Source organism: Heptranchias perlo, chromosome 6, assembly GCF_035084215.1.
Source record: "Heptranchias perlo isolate sHepPer1 chromosome 6, sHepPer1.hap1, whole genome shotgun sequence".
Lineage (NCBI taxonomy): Eukaryota > Metazoa > Chordata > Chondrichthyes > Hexanchiformes > Hexanchidae > Heptranchias > Heptranchias perlo.
In genome coordinates, this window is record NC_090330.1 from 107221094 (window position 1) to 107244545 (window position 23452).

A 23452-nucleotide genomic window follows, 5' to 3' on the forward strand; every position below is an offset into this window, starting at 1 on the left:
ATCGAGCCTCATCTAGTGGCAGCTCGGTCCACCGACAGAGTGATTAAAGCAACATTCATGCAAAACACACGATTATCCAGTCCAGATCATAAGGGGATGCTTATGTTAGATCCCTGGGTTACGCTATCGTACAAGTAGATATAGGGAAATGTGAGTCAAATCACGTTAAAGTGAGGCACTCAGACTGCTTATCGGACTGACTGACACCACTGAACCTGAGAAAGTACCTACGGCAGACCTGAATTCATAACAGGGTCATATATGTGATGAGTCTGGTCAGTATCAATGCAGTTCCCGGCGGGCATGAGCCTACAGTGAAAAACTGCTCCCGGTTGACAATAAGTAGCAATCTCACTGTCAGAAAAGACACAAAATGGTAAAATGTCACACCAGTGCAGTAGATGGTGTTCTTGAGATTGTAGCTAAGCCACATTTTTGGAACAGAATAGAGGAATTTTTACTTTGCGTCTAATCTTAATCAGCATAATTTTAGCCCGGAGCTGGGAAGGGGGCGGGGGTGCGAATTGCGGATGGGAAATCCAGAAGTACGGGCATGGGAGGAGGCACAGCGGGGGGGTGGGAAATCGGGGCTTAGTCATTGGGGGAAGGTCAGTCATCGGGGAAATCGGGAGTCAGTCATCGAGGGAGGGTCAATCATCGGGGGTCAATCATCAGGGGGAGGGTCAGTCATCGGGGGGGGGGGTTGAGATCGGGGGGGGGGGGGGCGGCGATCGTTGTGGGGGGGGGGGGGATCTAAAATCAAAAGAGCTTTGAAAATGGAGGCCCAAAGCCTTCTTGAAAGCTTTTAATGCCCAACCCGCCTCCTAAGAGTGGGTTGGTCGCCCGCTCCTCGTCCTGCCCCTGTGAAAACCGGAAATGGGCGAGTTGGAGGCGGGTTTTAGATTTTTTCCAATTTTTACTGCCCTCCCACCCCCCATCCCACCCATTTTTCCAGTGTTCGACACTGGGTGTATGCTTTTCTTTGTCCCTATATTCTTAATGTGAGCTATCCACTTTGGATCAAAAAAGGATAGAACAGGGTACTTTCTAAATGGTAAAAAGTTAAAAACTGTGGATGTCCAAAGGGACTTAGGGGTTCAGGTACATAGATCATTGAAGTGTCATGAACAGGTGCAGAAAATAATCAAGAAGGCTAATGGAATGCTGGCCTTTATATCTAGAGGACTAGAGTATAAGGGGGCAGAAGTTATGCTGCAGCTATACAAAACCCTGGTTAGACCGCACCTGGAGTACTGTGAGCAGTTCTGGGCACCGCACCTTCGGAAGGACATATTGGCCTTGGAGGGAGTGCAGCGTAGGTTTACCAGAATGATACCCGGACTTCAAGGGTTAAGTTACGAGGAGAGATTACACAAATTGGGGTTGTATTCTCTAGAGTTTAGAAGGTTAAAGGGTGATCTGATCGAAGTTTATAAGATATTAAGGGGAACGGATGGGGTGGATAGAGAGAAACTATTTCCGCTGGTTGGGGATTCTAGGAGTAGGGGGCACAGTCTAAAAATTAGAGCCAGACCTTTCAGGAGCGAGATTAGAAAACATTTCTACACACAAAGGGTGGTAGAAGTTTGGAACTCTCTTCCGCAAACGGCAATTGATACTAGCTCAATTGCTAAATTTAAATGTGAGATAGATAGCTTTTTGGCAACCAAAGGTATTAAGGGATATGGGCCAAAGGCAGGTATATGGAGCTAGATCACAGATCAGCCATGATCTTATCAAATGGTGGAGCAGGCATGAGGGGCTGAATGGCCTACTCCTGTTCCTATGTTCCTAATACTTTATCTTAAGTTTTGTTCACTGTACATGTATTTGAAAACTCCTTCGGTTACTAAAGATGTTCTCACCATTTTGTTTCTCTTGGCTTCTCTATTTTGGCTTGTGTTTTTTTAGTTTACCCAATCCTGCTGCCAAACTTGTATATTTCTTTTAAAAGCCTGCTTCAAATCCCTATTGCTGTTCTTTATATGGGTGATTCCATGATGCAGAGCTCCCAGTGGGAAGCAGTACTTGTAGAGACACATCTTGGAAAATTGGCAGCCAGTGATTTTCTGAGATATGCGTCCTGCAATCACCCCTTCCCTTTGGGAATGGCAGCTTGCAGAATCATCCCTTAAATTCTTACTTAATCATATTGGCCTTTGTTGCACTTTAATCTGTTTTGATCCAGACAGAATTTTTATTATAGCCGTACCAAATGTTCATTAGATACTCCCCAATTAATCTCGTGCTCCAATTCACACTTTTCAATTCTTTTTATAGTTCCTCATAATCTGGTCTTTTAAAGTCCAATATTTTTTCTGTTGCTTTTTTTTTCTCCCGCAGCCCTTATTCAGCATTTAATTCAGATGATATTCTGATCACCTGCGGCCGATTTAAATTTAGCCAAATCGGTGTTAAAGAGGCTTGAACGGCCCCAATTGTAAGCCGGTACCGCCTTGTTAATGACGACCCTCCATCTGCCACCATTTTTTAAAGGGGCCCTGCCTCTGGGCAGCCAAAGCTGCTGCTTCTTTCTGGCGGTAGGCCCTTTTAATATGCAAATTGCGGTCCTAGCAAATACATGGAACCCCAATTCTCATTCTGCGAAACAACTGGGTGGAGCGTACACCGTGCATTCTCCAACCAGTTTTACTGGTGGTACAGCAGAGTAGGCCCCAAAAAGGTGAGTTTTAGATTATTTTTGTGGGGTCAGGAGCACCTCCTTCCCCCCCCACACCTCACAATCATGACCCCCCACCCCCTCTTTCCACCCCTGGAATAACCTTGTTGCCGGCCAAATATTGCATTGGCCTGAATCCGGCAAGCTACATCGGGACGCCCTTTTGGGGTGAGGAACTCGCTGGTTCCATTTAATCGAGACCCAGGCTTCGAAATGGCTCGGGCCTCTTCACTCCCAGCACGAGCAGGTGACTGACGCACTCCGCTGGTAGCCCCCCTAAAGTTAAAATCATCCCTCTAGAATCTCAACAATCCCCTACTTTCAGGGCATGGAGTTAAAAGTTCTAATCCAAACAATGCAAATTCTGCCCATTTGGATTAACCCAGAAAAATGTTGCAAAAATCTAAAACCCGCCCCCAAACCGCCCATTTATGGTTTTCACAGGGGCGGGCAACCAACCCGCTCTCAGGAGGCGGGTCGGGCATGAAAAGCTTTTAAAGAGGCTGTGGGCCTCCATTTTCAAAGCTTTTTTGATTTTAGCCCCTGGGGGCCGGGATTCCCCGGCCTTCTCCTTCACACCATGTGAGAGGAGGCGAGAAGGCCCGAAACTGCAGGTAAGTGCCTTTATAGCACAGCTTGTGGGCCCAGAGGAGCAGGAGTGCTTCCCCCAGGCCCAACAAGCCCACCTGTAGCAACCCACCCCCTACGATCTCCGACCCTCCCCAATGATCTCCGACCCCGCGATGACCCCCGACCCCGAACCCCGATGACTGACCCCCCCACAATGAGCAACCCCATCCCCCCAATGACTGCCCCCGTACCCCCAGATGACATTTACCCGATCATGTCCTCTTCCTCCTTCTCCCATCCAACTGAGACCAGACTATCAATCAGGCTGGCGTGTGGGGCAGGAAAACAGCAAAAAAACCGACATCCTAACGTCAAAATCGTAAAGACGTCCGTGAAACCCGTACCTCCGGGTTTCCCGTCAGGAATTCCAACGCCCCCCCCCCCCCCCACCCCACTTCCCAGCTCCGGACTAAAATCATGCCCTTTAATTTTTCAAATTCGCTTTTCTTTTGCTGGTCTTATCTTCACCATTTGGTAGCACCACTACTAAAAGGCAAAATTAAGCAATTTGTTGATTCTGAGGAAGCAGCTCAGGAAATTAATTGGAGGAAGTATGTAAATATGCAGAACAGTGGCAGATGACCAGTACTATGAAGAAAGGGAAACTGGGCAGCACACATACTTAATGAATGGTATGGAAATAACTAAGGATGAAGTTGAGGGAGATCCAGGAGTCCCAGTAAGGGTCCAAGTACACTCAATGCTCAACATATCCAACCACAGCACAGCAATTACATTAACAAAGTAAATAGAATGCTGAACTATAGTTTTATACCTAAAACAGTAAATTTAAGTATATTATATTGCACTTTATTCATTTTGCTCTCACATACATGGGTACGGTCGTGCAGTGGTTTTGTTACTGGACTAGTAATCTGGAGGCCTGGATTAAAAATCCAGATAACGTGAATTGAATTCCCACCATCGCGGTTTGAGAATTTGAATTCATTTTTTTTTTAAATCTGTGAAAGTGACCGTGAAGCTGTCGGATTGTCGTAAAAACTCAACTGGTTCACCAATGTCCTTTAGGGAAGAAAGCCTGCCGTCCTTACCCGGTCTGGTCTGAATATGACTCCACTCCCACACCAACGTGGTTGACTCTTAACTGCCTTCTGAAGTGGCCCAGCAAGCTGCTCAGTTGTATCAGGGCAACTAGGGGTGGGCCAGCAATGCCCACATCCCGAGAATGAATAAAAAAAGGATAAGCTGTGTTAAACAGTAAACTGCACTGATTGCTGAATGGTCAGCTACTGATAACCGATTTAGTGATGATGCAGCAGCACTCTTTGAACAGGAAGTTAAAACACTGTTGCTTAGCGATGCAATTCTTTCCAATGCTTTTTCCTTCAGAGCTGGCAATGGTCTGCTCTCACAAACACAATCCTATTGAAATAACCTGCACACAACCATTTAATAATTACTTGTCAATAATGAGGTTAATGATAAGTTAAAGAGGTGTAGTTGGGCAGAGCATTTAGTACCCTTGCCAACATTTTGTCTGCGGTTGCACCCATGTCTCTCCCTATCACTATTTTCTTCTTCTTCTTCTCGTCATTTCCTTCTTAGGGTGTTATATAGTACAGCTCAGAACGTAAATCAGGGAAGAAAAGAGACCGTGAATGATTTGCTGGAAACGTACTTCAGAAACTTGAACCAGCATACCATGGAGGGAAAAGGGCTGATTTTTATCCGCAGCGAATATCGTGCAGGCGGGGCTTCTGCATCCAGGAGGAATGGATAACACCTCTACAGAAAGCGGCTCATCACCCCAACATTCCACAAGCCAACACTATTGCCCCAGGGAAAGGCAAACAATCAGCTCAACTACACAACTCGTAAGGACAAGATCGTATAAGCTCTGGAAACATTGCTAACCATCAACACATTGACTATAATCTACCCAACAGACTATCTAACGCTGTCAATTTATCAACTATTTAAGGAGTTTAATTCTAAATTAATCTCACCCATTTATATCAATCTGAAACACTGATCTCAACTACAATTTAATAATCAGCAATGCACCTAATGCTAAATTACAGTGATACACTGAACTACTTTTATAACCTCTTATTATTTTTGTTAAGTAATTCTATCTTTGAATTCATTGTCATTCAAATTGCTAGGTGACTTTATCTGCAACTGTTTATATCTACTAATTATTTGTTTAGTCAATGTTTAAGTATAAGTCGTGATAATCATGATTTTGAATTTAATAAATAATTGTTAGTGCATAATTGTTGTCTGGTTTCTTTGATGATTTGGCAAGAAAGAGTTAATTCATTCAATCAGTAACTTGTGAGTATCCTATTTGGAACTGATGTAGAAACTCGAATTCAATCTGGACTGGGTGATGTAAGACAGTTTGGTGAACCAAGTTAGGCATCATTCACTCCTAGACACAAACTGGGTGGTAAACCCCAGACGGTTCCTTAGCCAAGAGTTAAGATGAAGGAGGTTAAGGATTTGTCTGGTTCCTTGACAACTTCCATTTCTGGGAGTATCAGACTCGCCTTGTAAGGGGTGGAATCTCAGCCCCACCCCTCACAAGGCAAATGTCAGTATAGGCCAGTATTCCAAGTGAGTTGAGGGGTATTGGCTTTCAGATGGGCAAATATAGGCCCCGCCAATGGCTTCCAGGTCAAGGAATCGGCTTGGACCGCCCAAAGAAATTGTTGTATTTTTTTTAACCTCCTTACACAGTAGGAGATTGCCGGGTTTGGAGGAGCCCAGGGTAGCCAATGTGGCGGATGAAGTCTAGATTTCGCAGCCACAAGGGGCCGGCAAAAACTGGAGACTAACCCATAGCGGCGCCTGCAAACAAAGTGCCGTCTCGCTGACCCTACAAACTCCGGTGGGTTAGGACCGGAGAGCACCGATTCACGCAATCCCCACCGGACCTCCAGGATTGCCGCCAGAGGGATTCTGGCCCCCGTTAATTTGCACTTGAATTAATAAAATTGGTCCCTCAGTGGGGAAATAGGACAGCAGGTGAAACAAAAAAAATCGTGTTTTTTCTGATAATTAACAAAGAATCTGCATTTTGCTGCAGAGGAAGGGTGGATACAAGTCATAAGCAACACAGTATGAATACCACACTCCATTAAATACCATGCAATGCTAGTTAACTCAAATTGCACAATTCATCTGCCAAATGCTTAGAAATTTTTACGGATACATTCCGGAACTGGAGCAAATTAGCAGGATCAGTCCATATTCTATCTGGGTGAGTTTTCAGTTTGTCATGCTGTGGATCTTAATAGTCTGCTGCAACTTTCTCAAAGCAGCCTACTGCTTCTGCATCAGTTTCTGCATCTTGTATTTTCAGGTCACACAGGCATGCAACCTTATTTCTGTGTGTTTTTAGAAAGCTAGCCAAGGATGCGTAATATTTCCCAAAGAACAGGAATGGGAATGAACCTGAATCTGTGACCTGAATACTTATGTTGTTTTATACAGACTGACAAACATAGCAAATATCACTGGGGATTTCACATTTGGTACATTGCCAAACTATTTCAGTGCAGTGGTTCAGTAGCATTGCGAGCTTTGTGACTTCCATTATAAGGAGGAGGGTAAGTATCTTTTTGCATCATCATGGTAATTATTGAATTTTTTTAAAAGCTGCGTGTATGGTAATAAATTAGAAAAGCCAGATAGCTGGAATTGTGAACCCTCCTAGTGGTTCATTATTTTCATGAGCAAAGATTTTTGCTTTTATCTACATTCGCACGTACGGACCTTTTTCTGTGCAGACTCCTTTTTGTATTCACTTTGATGGGTTTGAAGTTCAAGGTTGCTGAGATTTCCAAAGTGATGAAAAAATCCAATGCTATGTCATTTTCAACAAATTCCTATGCGCCTTTACTTTTTGTTTCAATATATATGTATGGCATGATATAATTGCAGACATATGTTTCCCATGTAATGCGTGTTAGTGGTTTCAGGCAGACTTTTACAGATGCTATTATTTCTCAGTCAGAGCTTATCAATATTCCATTTTAAAGTAATGAAAACCTATTTCAGCCTGGAAAGGAGGTATCTAGGAGATCATCTTATGGAGGTATAAAAGACAGTTACAGAAGTGAAAGAAGTAAATCCAGAATATTACTTTAAATTGTGAGAATAGGACAAGGGTCACTGGTTCACACTGGTAAAAGATAAATTTAGAACTGATACCAGGAAATGATTCTTCACTCAAAGAGCGATCAATATATGGAATAGGCTTCCAGATAGAGTAGTGGAGGTAAAAATCCTGGAATCATTTAAGAAACTATTGGATGCTGCAATGGGGGGCTTGACAGGGTAGATGCTGAGAGGCTGTTTCTCCTGGCTGGAGAGTCTAGAACTAGAGGGCATAGTCGCAGGATAAGGGGTCGGCCATTTAACACTGAAATGAGGAGGAATTTCTTCACTCAGAGGGTTGTGAATCTTTGGAATTCTCTACCCCAGAGGACTGTGGATGCTGAGTCGTTGAGTATATTTAAGGCCGAGATAGATAGATTTATAGACTCTAGGGGAATCAAGGGATATGGGGATCGGCAGCAAAGAGGAGTTGAGGTTGAAGATCAGCCATGATCTGATTGAATGGCGGACTAGGCTACTCCTGCTCTTGTTTCTTATGTTATGGAGGGAAAGTCGGTTCTTTCCAGATAGATGAACTAAGATGGGCTGAATGGTTTTTCTCATCCATAATTATCTTGTGATGCACAGACATTGCTGCTTAATAAGATGTGCTAGACATTGGAATTGTATGATTCATACTTGTATGTTTGGTGTGGGTAGGGTGGTGAGTTGTTTTTGTGCTATCCAAGGTGGAGGATGTCAGGAGTAGGAGTGGAATTTGCATTTTCTATCTGCATGTTTTAGCAGTGTTAGGCAGTGAAATAGTGGAAAGTTCACATATATATTTAGAGTACTGGCTTCGGATGGGTTTTCACTTATAACATTTGGATGCTTTGCTAATGTTTTGCTCAGATTACGATAGGTTTGATATGACAGAGAGAGGGTTAACTGGACAATTTAAGGTAGAATTGCTAAATTGTTTAGCGAGCTGTCACATATAGCTCCGTAATTATGCATTCCAATCTGATCGTGCATTGTGTGAGGCTATGATATAGAACGTGTACTTTTAACCAAAGGATAACTGAGCTGATGAATATAACTTAATGACTATGAATAAGTAACATGGTGGGGGAAGGGGAAGGTAACACTGTAATGGCTTGTTTTCTGTAGTGTGTTCTTGAAGCTACAGACTGAAGCCTAGATTTTCCTAGTAGGGTTATTTTAAGCCTGGCTTTGTTAAATGGGCGATTGCCAGCTTTAGAATAACACTAGTCAGAAAATCTTGGCTTGTTACTTTGAAGGATAGCATTTCAAGGTGATTTTACATTGCCGCCTGTAGCTTCAAGAACACGCTGTGGAAAACAAGCCGTTACTTTTGCTATTGGTTACCTTCCCGTCCTCCTTCTCATTTATTCATAGTCAATAAGTCATATTCATCAGCTCAATTATTCTTTGGTTAGAAGTACACGTTCTATATCATAGCCTCACATAATGGATTGTCAGATTGGATTTTGCATTGCAGTCTGGGTTCCAGCCAAGCAGAACCCTGTTTACATTGCTTGGTTCCTGTCTGGCTGAAACTTTATCTGCCCAGCCTAGGCGGGCATTGCAGAGCCCCCTCCCCATTTAGAAATTTAAGACTAGAAATTTCCTTATAATTTTTCGGTGTAACTACGGCGTAGCGGCGCTTTCTAAGCGAGGAAACTCGTTTGTAAATTATTTAGGCCGAAACATCTCTAGCTTTTTTTGGGCACGGAAATCCTCTGCCACTCCTTTACATCAAATCAAATCAATAGGAATACTTAACATGATTCAGAAGCAGTTTGCACATCAATCATTTCAATTTGCTTCAATAATCATATGAATAACTGAATAAATAACATTTCTTAGACTTTTTTACCAGAACACATTTACAATGGATTAAATAAATTCATGTCAATTTTTCAAAACCAGTGTGTACAAATGTGAAAGCTTAGAATTTAGATCTTAGAAAAGTGGGGCAGAGAGAGAATTGGGGAATTTCTGAGACAAAGAGGGTAAGAGAATCTTAGCCACAGGAGGGGTAGAAGAGGATCTATGGGCTGGGAAAGGCAAGGGATATTGGATTCAGCAACATGGAGGATAGCAGAAAGGAAACTCAGAACCACACCCCTTGATTGAAGAATGAAAAAGCATCTTAGAGACACAGGGAAGACAGAAGATTGGTCTCAGACACAGAAAGGGCAGGGCCTATTGGAGTTCAGAACATAAGAGGATCTCGGAAACAATAGATCAGTAATCAACAGACATAGTTGGAAAGGGATAGTGGAGGAATTAAGAAGGCAGGGGAGTTCAGAAACACAGAGAAGGCAAGGGAGAACAGAGACAAAGGAGGTTGGGAGATCTCTGGGAAATGGAATAAACAAAAGGTGGAAGTGGAAAGAACAAAGGTGTTAATCTGAAATGGTCACCTCTGGTACGTCCCAAGGTTCCATTCTTGGTCCTCTGCTTTTCCTCATCCACATGCTATCTCTCAGTGACATAATCCACAAACATTGGATCAGCTTGTATATATAAAGTTGATGACACCCAGCCTTATCAACACTGCTCTTGACTCCACAACTGTTGCTGCGTTGTCCAATCACCTGTCCAACATCCAATCTGTGCAGGACTCACAGTATCCTCCAACTAAACCTTGGCAAGTCCAAAACTATCCTGCTCAGTTCTTCGGCTATTATGGTAACAGCAGGCCTCTTGACCATCCTGATTCAACGAGGACTTAACGATTTTCATCCTCTCCGCCAGGCCGGAACTGGACGCTAGCGTGATCAAAATAGCAGCGCAGCACTTACTGCCCTGGTCCTGCCAGCGTCCTGGTCTTTGCCATTTTGCTGGGGTCCTTGAAATGGTCCTTTCCATCAGAAAGAGGTGGGACCCTCATTAGTCCGTGCATACTGGGATCAAGCTCTCCTCTAATTTTTTTCGGCCATGCGCAGAATGAATTTGGGTTTGTGCACCGATATAAAGGCTGTGTGCAGCACTATTTTTTTTAAATCACAACTTTAAATAGAACATCTTTTTAGAAAACATTATTCAGGGTAAATAACAAAGAACAAATGTAGCAAATAAGGGATAATTGTAACAATTTAATGTTATATTGGCTGATAAATTTATATAATTTATGAAATTGGTTTCTTAAGTTGCACTAGGATTGAGCAAACCAGTCTCGTTATATTTTCTTAAATTATCTGATGGGAACAATTCCAATCAGCTTTTTGTTGAATCAGCTTAATGACTGATTGCACACAATTTATTTCTGTTTGAATCAGAATATTTAAATTGAGTCAAATACAAAACAGCTGTCAAATCAGTCAGTGTGAATATGGGGATAGGGAACAGTTTAATTAAAGCTCTCCTTGCCCCCCCCCCTCCCTCCTCTTCCCCCCCCCCCTCCCTCCTCTTCCCCCTCTCCTCCCTCCCCTCCCCTCCCCTCCCTCCATTGAATCCTCAGCAGGGCTTAACAAATTATTGCATTCCAATTGTACATCTCGCAGGTCTCGTTTGTTTTGGCTGCCTCTATGTATGGGCCCCTCATCTCTGATTGGGCGGAGGTGCCTGGTCTCTGATTGGGCAGAGATGCCTGGTCTCTGATTGGGCAGATAGGTCCGGTCTCTGGCCACTGACAAACGCATCGGTTTTGATTTTACTTCCTGGTCTGGTTTCCACGCAGCCAATCAGCTGACTGCATTTCCTAGCAATGCGCTAAACGATATGGCGGCTGGGGCCGGAGCTGCGGAATAGTCATCGAATCTTACAGCACAGGGGGAGGCCACTTGGCCCACTGTGGCTGTGCCGGCTCTTTGAAAGAGCTATCCAATTAGTCCCACTCCCCTGCTCTTTCCCCCATAGCCCTGCAATTTTTTCCACTTCAAGTATTTATCCAATTCCCTTTTTAAAGATATTACTGAATCTGCTTCCACCACCCTTTCAGGCAGCGCATTCCAGATCATCACAACTCGCTGCGTAAAGTGTTTTTTTCCTTACGTCGCCTCTGTTTCTTTTGCCAATCACCTTACTTCTGTGTCCTCTGGTTACCGACTCTTCTGTCACTGGAAACAGTTTCTCCTTATAAAAAGAGGATTGTAGGGCTGGAGGAGGTTACAGCCATAGACAGGGTTTGGAGGGATTTGATGAGAGGATGAGAATTTTAAAGGCACAAGCCACCAAAATAGACAACAGTTTCCTCTAGTACAGAATGTGACTCAAGACTAACAGGAAGGATGTTACTTTAACTAGTAAAGGCGCAGAAAAGGTGAGACATTGTCCCTCTAAATATCACAAATCAATGCATAATGAGGGGGAAATCAATCTCTGAACCTTTAAATAACAGCACATGGAAAGACGGAAGTGAATGACCTTTAAACACCTGGCCCACTTGGCATTAAAGTGTCTGAAACTCATAATAGGAACTGCAGGAAAACAAAATACTGACAAATGTTAAACTGTTTTCTTGACAAAAGAAATCTCGATTTAGCTTTCAGAAGATAAATTGTTTAATAGGTGTTCACACGAACTCACCTGACTCACCGACTCAGGTTCCACTGCGATTGGTGCAGAACACGCTGCTCCCTTGGCCCTCTGGCCTGACCTCTCTTCCTGTTGGTTCCCGGACCACTCGCCAAATAAAGTTGAGGGGCTCAGGAAGAAAAAAATTGAGGCCTTGAATCCGTCGCCTCCCAGGGCCAGAGCTGCGGGATTGGACACTCGGACCTCCAGACACTCGGACACTCCCCAGCACCAGAGGCAGAGCTGAAGAAGGGCTGGGGTCCGGGCACTGGTCGGTGTGGGAGAGGGGCCGAAAGCATTGGTTTGGTGCACGGACGGAATCTTTAAGTGCGCGGCCCACAACAGACTACTGCGCGGCCGCGTACACGCGCAGCTTAGAGAGCACAGTGAATGGGATCCTATGATGGCAGTAGGACCCCAATGCAACTTTGAAGTACCAATGGGCAGAGCTTGGGATCTTTGTTCATTGGCATGATAACATCAAGGCAATTGGAGATGTATAACTGTCTGCAATATTAGCAGACAAATATTTCACATGTTCATATAACCATTAATGGGTTAATGCCTACATTAAATTAGTTTAATGAAACATCAGCATCTCGGACAATAGCATTCCATACATGCTTAGCAAACGGTTGCACATGGTGTTTGATCTGCAGCTCCATAAACATTCACCAAATGCAGTTGTGCTCAGTTCTGTTTTACCAGCACCAGAGGTCACTATAAAGCTTTATAAATTGTAATCTATCAAAATAAAGTTTGCTAGCAATAACTCTTGGCACAAATTGCAAATTATGCTACTTTATATTTTTTTATGCTAGAAAAATCTAATTACCCAGTACACCAAGGTTGGACTAACATCGTTTTCAAAGGCGGGGGGGGGGGGTTGAAAGTTTAATGGCAATACTCAATATGCCATATTTTTAGTGATGCTTTGGAAGAATTAGTCGGGAAATCCCTTGGAGCTGCTCCCACTCTGCTAGTATTATTTCGCCCCGTTTACATGTATAAACCGGGTTCCCACCGCACAACCACTGCAATAATGGCGGTGGAGTGGGAGCATCTCTGAGGAATTTCATGGCCTGTGGTCTCTTGTTATAAAGGATAGAGTACCAGAGCTTGGTCTTCAGTTGCTTCCAAGCCTTTATTCACAGAGCTCCACATTACACACACCACACCCTAGATAAGCCCTCTATAAATAGATACGAGAGTCCCCAATTGATACACACCACCTGAATACAATTAACACTAATTGATAAATCACATGGATACAATTAACACCAATTGATATAAATCACATGGATACAACTAACACTAATGACTAAAGTGAATTATAGCCCCCTTTACCCCAGTTGATTTATTACTTTTGGAAACCAAATTCTGTTTGTTTCTTTAAAATTTGTTTTAATTTTCTTTTAAGTAATGCTCAATACCAAGTAGATTCAATTTTAATATTCCTTTTTTTGCCAACCAGAATTTGGAAGTAATTAGCATAAATCTCAGTTGGCTGCAGTATTAGAAATATCAACTCAGGACAATCGGGTCAATAGTTGATAGAATAAATTACCAGCCAGTGCAGGGAATAGTGCAACTCCTGATTCTATTTCCCATAAATTAGTCACTTCGTTAAGGAAGGCCTAGAAAGTGTGGCTTTTAGATGTAGCTCAGAACAATGGGGTGGATTTTCAACTTGTCGCCTGGGCATAAAATCAATGAAAATGAATATCCAGCAGTTTCTATAACGGTTTGGTGGCACAATAGTAGAATACGTTGGAACCACACTGCTCCACGTAATGGAACGATTCAGGCTCATAATTCCTGACATGCATCAGCTTGGCTCAGTTAGTAACACTCCTGTCTCTGGGTCAGAAGGTTGTGGGTTTGAGCCGCACAACGGGAATTGAGAGGCTCTTTTTGCTCCTGAAGTGCACCGCCCGCCATATTGGTAAAGGCAGAAAAGAAGGCGTCCAGGGCCCACGCCTGAAACAGGCATTAGGCTCTTCGCATATGCAAATAGGGGGCCCAGCGCCTGTTTAAGGCTCCCCTTGCAAAACTGGGCTGCCCTGAACGCAGCTGGCACCAAATGTAGTCTACATGCCGCCTAACCGGTGGTCCTTAAAAGGAGCCCTGGAGGCTGCCACCAAAAAGGCAAGTTTAAAAGAAATACTTACCTGAATGTGGAGCTACGAGGATCTCCACTGCAATGCTGAAGACTGTTGCTGGCCCCCAATTGGCCTCCTTAGTTCTCCCCCTCCCTCCCTCCCTCTGATCGCTTCCCCCCCCCCCCCACCCCTCTCAGGACCTACTTGAGGGCTGCTGCCGGGGACACAGCGATCCGAAATTGAAATCCTCTTTGCCCAGCAGCCATCCGCAGCTTACCGGCCTCATGTAAGTGAGGCCCAATATCGGGTGTGCCTCGGGTCTACATTTTTAAAAATTCGTTCATGGGATGTGGGCGTCGCTGGCGAGGCCGGCATTTATTGCCCATCCCTAATTGCCCTTGAGAAGGTGGTGGTGAGCCGCCTTCTTGAACCGCTGCAGTCCGTGTGGTGACGGTTCTCCCACAGTGCTGTTAAGAAGGAAGTTCCAGGATTTTGACCCAGCGACGATGAAGGAACGGCGATATATTTCCAAGTCGGGATGGTGTGTGACTTGGAGGGGAACGTGCAGGTGGTGTTGTTCCCATGTGCCTGCTGCTCTTGTCCTTCTAGGTGGTAGAGGTCGCATCCGCAGCTCGCCGGCCTCATGTAAGTGAGGCCCAATATCGGGTGTGCCTCGGGTCTACATGATCCGGTGCAAGGGATCACTCCCTGCACTCAGGCTGATGTGAACCAATTTCTCGGCCGTTAAGTTTATTTTTTGTGCTCCATTGCATGAGGCGTATGCATATAATAATATGTTTTACTGCTATGTAATTTTTTTAGCTAACAATCGTATTCAATGAAATTGCATATTTCAAATGTAAATACTCCTGCCATTTTGTAAAAACAATGGGGACAAAGAAGCATTTGGCCCCTTTTTCAACAAAAAGGAAAAAATAGCTATTCCTTACTAATAACAAATCACTTCATACTGAGAGAACTGTTACATTCCAATAACAATGAACTATTTTGCATGCAAAACAAAAACTTGCAGGGCTATGGGGAAAGAGCAAGGGAATGGGACTAATCGGATCGCTCTTCCAAAGAGCCGGCACAGGCACGATGGGCCAAATGGCCTCCTTCTGTGCTGTATGATTCTATGATTCTAAGTAAAGGTGGCCTGCAGCATGGACCTGCCTGGAAATGCCAGCAACAAGCCAGCAAAGGCCTTGATCAAGGCGCTGATAGCAGCACTTGTTGCCACAGAGATAGCTACAGGTCAGGCAAACAGCCAGCACATTAAAGGTACAGAAATTATGGTTCTGACGTCTGAGTACACACAGCCTAGAGCTCCACTCACTGTGTGCATTGTTGAAACACATCCCCTTTTTCTTACACTGAATGAATCCTGTGGTAAGAACTGTCAATGCTTTTCAATTAAATGATGTATCAATCTCGAGTAAACCTGACCAGAGTCTTTTGATTTCCTGCCTGTGTCCCAACTGCATCGAGCTTAGATTCTACATTCCATGAATACCTAATGGTTATTCCTTAAACTGCAACTGTCTCCTTCAGGTTGATGCAGGCAGGCTCTTGGGGCACATGTTTTAATAATGCTTTGGGTTTGAAGGACAGGGAAAGAGAAAGGGTTCTTAGTTCAGACATATCGGGACTCTTAGATTGTTCATGTTATCTGAACTGTTCCCAGCCAAACCAGTAGATGGAGTGATGTGTTCCACACAGGGAAACAGGGATATATATCATGCCCATCTCACACCACTGGATTTACACTTCATGTCAGCACATCATGTAATGGTTCTGATTGCTGACTGTATCTAAACTGCAGCTAAAGGATGATGCCTGAAGATGGATGTAACTTGCAAGAAACTGAAAGAAATAAACATTTTAAAAATACATATAGCAAGATAAAAATAGTTCCGATTTAATAACATACTGATTAACATGTATGCCTCACATAGCAATTTTTTTTACAATAGATTAAAATAGTCATCTAATAGTCTAGAAGATCTAATTTTAGGTTACTTTGACAATGATTTCCAATATCAGTCCTTTGAAGTGAAAGCACTTTTGTTGAACTTTCCCTTAGTAATAAAGCATGAAGGGGTGAAAAAAAAAGCAAACTTTAATTAATCCATCAATCCAAATCTCAGTGGTCTCCAGCTAAATATTGGCAGATTATTGACCAGTCTCTTCATCTGCTATCTGATCAATAACTTGTTACTTGTCAAATCAATCGTCCCTTAAGTATTTCTTATATTCGTTCTGGATCAGCGGAGGGCATGTTAACTACAGGTTTTCCTATCAAAGAAAATGAACTCCAACCTTAGTGCATCACATCCACTAGAGTCTGTCAGAAGATGCTGGCAGTATTTGTCCATTTTACCAGGAGCAAGCAAGCTCCTGAAACACGAGTACTGGTCAATAATTCACTTTTCTAAACCAGTTATAGTACAAGAAAACTGCAAATACAAATTAATTTCTATGCTATTCCTGACAAGCTTATTGTATGATAATGTAGCAAAATTTGAACTTTTTTTCAGTTCCTTGAGATGATCCGTTGGTATTACTTTCACCTCTGAGTCAGCAGGTTTTGATTTCAAGCCCCATTCTAGGCCTTGAGCATATAATATAGAATGATGCCCCAGTACTGAAAGACTGCTGCATTATCAGAGGTGGGCCCCTAGTTCCTGTTCTCCCTAGCACCTAGGGAGTGCTCATTTCCCAGGTAGTAGGGACAGGAAAAGGGGACGGAGACCTGTTAGATCGGGTCTCTCCTCCTTTTACATTTCCCCGTAACTTCTTAGGCTTCTACCGAGGAGCAGAACTGGGTCTGTGCCTACAATATAAACGCAGGTCTGATGTTCTCATGGTTCTCAGCTTTCTTGCCTCAATAATGTCGTGGGTGCACAATCACTTCTAAATTCCCCTCCCACGACACACAACATCCTGACTTGAACATGTATCGCTGCTCCTTCATCGTTGCTGGGTCAATATCCTAAAAATTCCGTACCATCATTAGAGCACAAGGACTGCGGTGGTCCAAGGAGATGGCTCATCACCACTTTCTCAGGGAAACTAGAGATGGGCAATAAATGCAGTGCCCACATCCCGAGAGAAGCTAATTTTTAAAAATTTCTGCGCTGGTGCTTCAGCACAGAATCCCGCAGAGGGCCATACGTCTGGACACCACCCCCCACCCCCCAACTCAGTCTGAAGGATCTGAGGGGGTCAGGCAGCAAAGCAAAGAAGCCAAACAGGTAATTGGACAACTTTTGTCCTTATCCAGCCAAATGTTTTTTGGGCTTGAGGGCTTTTTGGCTGCTGTATAATGACCTGGCCCATCAAATTTCAGCATACCTCAGTCTGGACAGGCCGGGTGCAGCAGAGCAGGAAGTAATATCAGCAGTCGTGTGTCTTCATGGTTGAGATGTTAAGAGTAAGCCCTATCTGCCTACTCCAGTGGATACTAAAGATTTCATAGCACTATTCAAAAAACAGTAGGTCTAGTGTTTCCTCTCTCAACCAAAAGCAGATTGACTTAGTTAGTGGGATTTTGCTGTGCACAAAAACAGCCACCAAAGTTGCCTTCAAAAGTAATTGATCGTAGGCAAAGTGCTCTGAGATGTTTGTAAGAATTGTGATAACATGCTATACACACTCAAGTCTGTCTTTCTTTCAGAATGTAATTTAGCAATGTGGGCTCAATGTCAGAATTGCCCATTAATGCTGCTGAACGGTGACTGTAAATTTGATGTAGCTGCAATTTTCTATTTGTCTTTTTCCAGTTAATCAATGGCTGGAATGCACCCATACATTTACATCTTTAAAGGATACTGTCCGAATTACAAAAAAATATTGGCAATTTGTTTTTTTTTTTGGTTGAGGAAGCACCAGAGCTGTATGTCATTTTGATCATAATTGTTACAATTATAAGGGTACCTCCTAATATTCCATATTCATGCTCTCCAAAAAATTTATATGCAAGCCCGCACTTACTTTGAAGCAAAATTTGACCTTATCCACTAAATGTCAGCTTGACTCAGTAGTAGCACTCTTGCTTCTGAGTTAGAAAGTTGAAGTGTTCAAACTCCAATACAATCCTAAACCCATAATCTAGGTTGACATTTCAGTGCAATACTGAGGGAGTGCTGCATTGTCAGAGGTGCCATCTTTCAGGTGAGGTCCTACTGCCTGTTTAGGTGAACATAAAGTATCTCATAGCACATTTGGAGAAATGTTTGGGTCTGCCACAGGTATCTACTTAGAAACATAGAAAATAGGAGCAAGAGTAGGCCATTCGGCCCTTCTGGCCTGCTCCGACATTCAAAATGATCATGGCTGATCGTCTAACTCAGTACCCTGTCCCCGCTTTTTCCCCATATCCCTTGATACTTGGGCTCTGTGGTGTCAGTCACTTCCTCGAGTAGTTTGGTTGTTGATTTTTTTTTTAAACAGAAGTTGGTTTCCACTGCCCTGTATCTCTGGTGCGGTATCAGGACCCAGGAGTGCAACAATGAAACTCCCTTGTGATCTGGACCATTTCATTGCGGAATTTCTGTTTGTATGCGTCTTGAAGCCCACTTGGGGAGATTCTTGCATAACGTAGATCTTTCATTCTGCTATCTACCCTACCAACAGTGCAGAGGTTACATCTGCAGCAGCAAGGCAGTGAAGCAGAACTCCTTTCGTAGTCTTCTGCTGGCTTCTGGGCTCTGCATTGATTTTTTTTTAAGTCTCTGTTCATAGCCTAGCAGAGATCAAAGAAATGTGTCAACACCAAGGTGCTAGATATCTCCTAAATGACCAGACATTGCTAACGATTGGGCCATTATTTGGCAACTGTGCAAAAACAACTGGCCGTCCCGCATTCGAATGAACTCTCAGCTGCCCATTGATGGCCAACCCTGCATAGGGCTGACTGGAGAAACTGCTCCCCTTCAGGCAAGCTTCTGCCCAAAAATCTCTTGTATTCAAGTATAAGAAATGGCCACAAAATCCTGAATGGTAAAAGTAAACAATGGACTCTTCTGCTCAATCCTTTGATTGTAAAGTGCTCTGGGATGTCCTGAAGATGTGCTAAAACGCTATATAAATGAAAGTTCTTTCTTTCTTTCTTTCCTTTCTACTGCTGAAGTTTGCACCAGTAATATAACTTACACATGGTTCACTTTAGATCTCTCCAATTCGGCAGAAAACACACTGCCAAACAATATCTCTCCCCTGGTAAAAGAGCCAGGGAGAGATTTGGAGATCTTTTTTCACGCAGCGAGTTGTTATGATCTGGAATGCGCTGCCTGAAAGGGCGGTGGAAACAGATTCAATAATAACTTTCAAAAGGGAATTGGATAAATACTTGAAAATTAGAAATTTTCTGGGCTATGAGGAAAGAGCAGGGGGAGTGGGACTAATTGGATAGCTCTCTCAAAGACCAGGCACAGGCAACGATGGACCGAATGGCCTCCTTCTGTGCTGCATGATTCCGTAATAGTGAGCAGTGGATGTAAACTGAGGGTATTGTCTGAGTAACGCTCCTGTGAAGCAGCTTGGGGTGTTTTACTACGTTAAAGGCACTATATAAATGCAAGTTGTTAGTTGTTGAGTATTGGATGCTGATAAGAGAAACCTGTCTGTTATTTTAACTTCGAGGACTAAAAATAGTTAGTCTCAAAATCACCGTTCTTTACCCGTGATGAAAAAAAAAGGTTTTATTTTGTATGTTAAGCCTATTTACAGTTTAAGAAAGGCTAGTATGTATGATCTCTTTGAATGAAAAGGAAACACTTTCAGCAGAGAGTTCCCGAGATGTGACTGAGCTCACGTTCCAGGATTAGAAGCAACAGGTTAATGAATTCAATTTAAAATAAAACATAATTAGAAGCAGTGCAAAAATATTGTGTTGACAAAATTGTTGCATATAATATTAAGAGTATCAAATCTGGTGGATGATGGTAGAAGACATCGGTGTATTGGGTAAAGGCTGCGCTTGCAGTTATCTCGTTATCATCTGTAAATAGCTAAATTGAGACTCGACAGGCTGCTCTGATGGGAACTGTGTCTCTGTTGATAAGAATGGAAAAATAAACAAGGTTTCTGTGACAATCAGAGTGTTGAAACGCAAGTAGTCACCATCTGAGCTCCAGTAGATATATTTAATGGTGACAGTCTTCTGCTTCTTTATCATTTTCTCTGTTGGAGACTTTTTTTTGATCTGGCCTGTTTTGTTCGGAAAAATCCCGTCCTGATTATTTGTAATTTAAAAAGAAAAATACTAGTTTTGCTATTAAAGATTGGTAGAATGGCTTTTTCCCCTATATCCGATATTTTTTAAAACTAATAAATGAAAGTGTTCAAAGAAATTGAAAAAACCTCAATCTTTTTACTGTCCCTCTGATTTTTTTTCCTGGGTTTTGCTCGCAGCAGCGTCCTGGAGATCAAGCTTCAATTCCTGGCGACTCCAGGGCAATCCTGGAGCGTTGGCAACCCTCTGAACGGAGTCACTTGAAAATTGGGCTTCAGCAGCAGCTGTCCACTGTACACTGTGATTTTCTGGCATTTGGTGGGGGGGGGGGGGGGGGGGGGTTGGGGGGGGGGCGCGGGTGGCGTTACCAGGGACAGGGCGGAGGGGATGGTGTAGCAGCGAGCACCAGGCAAGGGGGCAGGAAGACAGGGATGCTGGGGCCAGAAGTATTGGCAATTTGTTTTCTTTTTTAATAGCAACCGCCCCTTCACCGTCCATTTAAAATGGTGCCTGTGTGTCTGGAGTACTGCTCAGGAGTTCAAGCCACATTATGGGGCAGCTACCTATGAGGTGTAAGCTGTGGTTCAGTGGGTAGCATTCCTCTCCTCTGAGTCAGAAGGTTGTGGGTTCAAGCCCCACTCCAGAGACTTGAGCACATAATCTAGGCTGACTCTCCTTGAGGGAGTGCTGCACTGTCGGAGGTGCTGTCTTTCGAATGACGTTAAACCGCGTCCACGCCTGCCCTCTCGGGTGGATGTAAAAGATCCCGTGGTATTATTTTGAAGAAGAGCAGTGGAGTTCTCCCTGGTGACCTGGCCAATATTTAACCCTCAACCAACATCACTTTAAAAAAAAATTATCTAGTCATTATCACGTTGCTGTTTGTGGGAGCTTGCTGTGCGCAAATTGGCTGTCATGTTTTCTACATTACGATAGTGACTACACTTCAAAAGTACTTCATGGGCTGTGGAGCGCTTAGGGACATCCTGAAGTTGTGAAAGGCGCTCGATAAATGCAAGTCTTCCTTTGCATGAAAGTCAATGACCAAATTGACCTTGCATAGAGCTTGTGCTCAGGCTCACAGTCCTCTTTGTGCTCAGTGCCCACATTGAGGTCGCTTAAGTACCTCACGCCTGCCGTAGGTCTCAGGCTCAGCACATTGCCTGTCTGCTGTTGTATTATCAGCCCCGTTGTGTATAACTGAGATTTATTTCCTTGTGTACTGCCGTAAATGATAAAAAGCCTCTGTCGATGATTTTAAGGCAGAAACTCAATCTGGTATTTCACTGCCAGATACCTTCTTTCAAATATTTACTTTTATTTCAATAGACGTTGTCCCAGAAGCAACAACTTCTCCTTATGCTTTCCTTGCTGGCGACTCATAACGCTGTCCTACCCCTTTTTGCAGGACAAGTGAGCACAGAATTCCGGGGAGAGGGCCAGGACCGGCAGAGGACCACCAGAGTTCGTGGAAATGACCCCGGTGGAGGAGGAGGCACTGGAGAGATGCGGCACCTCCAGCACCCTTGAGCATTGCTGATGACGAGGATGGCGGATCAGGGTGACTGATTTAACCTGACACCCCCTCTTCTCCCACAGACCAACTGCGCCTTTAGCCAACGTCAACACTCCAACCAGCGCGGTCAAGTTTTCCATGCTCACAATTACATTTTTCCAAGTGCCGTTACTAAAACCTTCACCCTTCTTTCCTCCAGGGCCCTCACATGAAGAACACGAGCCCATGCCCACAGAGGAGGAAGAGGCACTCATCCCTCCCGAGGACGCACCGTCACACGATACATGCGTTGCAGGCACCGGCGCAGATACTGGCACATCAAGTGGGCGGGTTACTGAGATAGATGGGCCGGTACCGCGGAAGGGCGCCGTCCTCTCCGAGCTCTGCTCAGCAGGACAGGGATGTAGAGCTCCGGGGGGCCAGCAATGAAAAGGAGAACACTGGAGGCACAAGAACAGATGTGTGAGGTGTTGGCCGTCCTGCCAGGCACTCTGTCCACCACGGCAGAGAGGAGTTCACTTCCTCCATCTGCGGGGTGCTTTCGCAGGGGTTCTGTACTCTGCAACCTACCCTAATTGGTCCTAATTGCTTCACAGGACCCCAAATTACATTTCATAGAATGATACAGCACAGAAGGAGGCTATTCGGCCCATCGTGCCTCTGCCGTGCTTACTCACGAGCCTCCCGCCTCTCAGCAGCAAGAGACTTGGCGATTACATGACTTGCTGCTGTTAACATTATGGAGACAGGATCGTGATTTTCAAAATTTTAACCTCTCGCCCGACCCTTTCCTGCCCTTCGGGGTTTAAAATCGAGGCCTTTGTATATGCCATGGCCCTGTCATTTTGCTTTGGTGCATTGTTCCTGAGACTCTCCGCTCTCTGAATCTATCATCTACGACATCCATTGTTCAAAGTGGCACTGGTTGTAATGAGGCAGATTTGTGAGCTTGAAAGACAGCATGCAGCACTGATTATAGTATACAGTTTCAAGGATGTGTGCACTTGTATTACCTGGTTCTGATTATCTTGTAACCCTTCAATAAATTTTTAAGTTCAATAAATTTGGCTAATAAGATGTGATTTTGATTGTTTGTATTATTCATTATATAGCCTACAGAATGATAGGAGTATAAAAAATGCTTACTTGTAAACAATTTAATTTTCCACTTTTCCTGAACACCCACTGGTCATAATCTGATTAATTTAAACCACCCCTGATCCTTTCAGTAATCTAGTATTAAACGCAATCACATTTCCTTTGAGTGTGACCTAGATAATTATCTTTAACTGAAGTCGCTGGCTACTGTTTATTCGCAGGACGCAGACTGGGACTACACACCAGAACTGTGTGTACGGAAAATTGTGATCCTAAAGACAGCCTAATGTAAACAAGATTAACAGCAAATAGAAATAGGGAACCTGAGTGTTCCTCTAGGCCTCACAAGAAATCCTTGCCCCCACCCTTGCCCCGGGCTCGCCGATCGCAGCCAGAAAGCACCCCCCAACCTCCCAGGCAGGGAGGCAGTTAAAATGGAGTGGGAGACTTGACTGCTCCTTTCCCACTCCGATCTGGCCGACTGCATATTTTAAATTGCAGTCAGCAGGGCCACCCACCCCAAGTCTTTAAATGTGCAGATCGGGCTCCGATTTCATCACTGGGCCCCGATCTGCTAT

General features: G+C 43.9%; 1 long non-coding RNA gene across 1 annotated transcript; it reads left to right on the forward strand.

Annotated features, from left to right (window-relative positions):
• Positions 1-6844: 6844 nt before the first annotated feature.
• Positions 6845-22853, forward strand: LOC137322601 (uncharacterized). The gene is made up of 3 exons (XR_010963201.1): positions 6845-6885; positions 21669-21821; positions 21976-22853. It is a non-coding gene; the product is annotated as an uncharacterized lncRNA (long non-coding RNA).
• Positions 22854-23452: the final 599 nt, after the last annotated feature.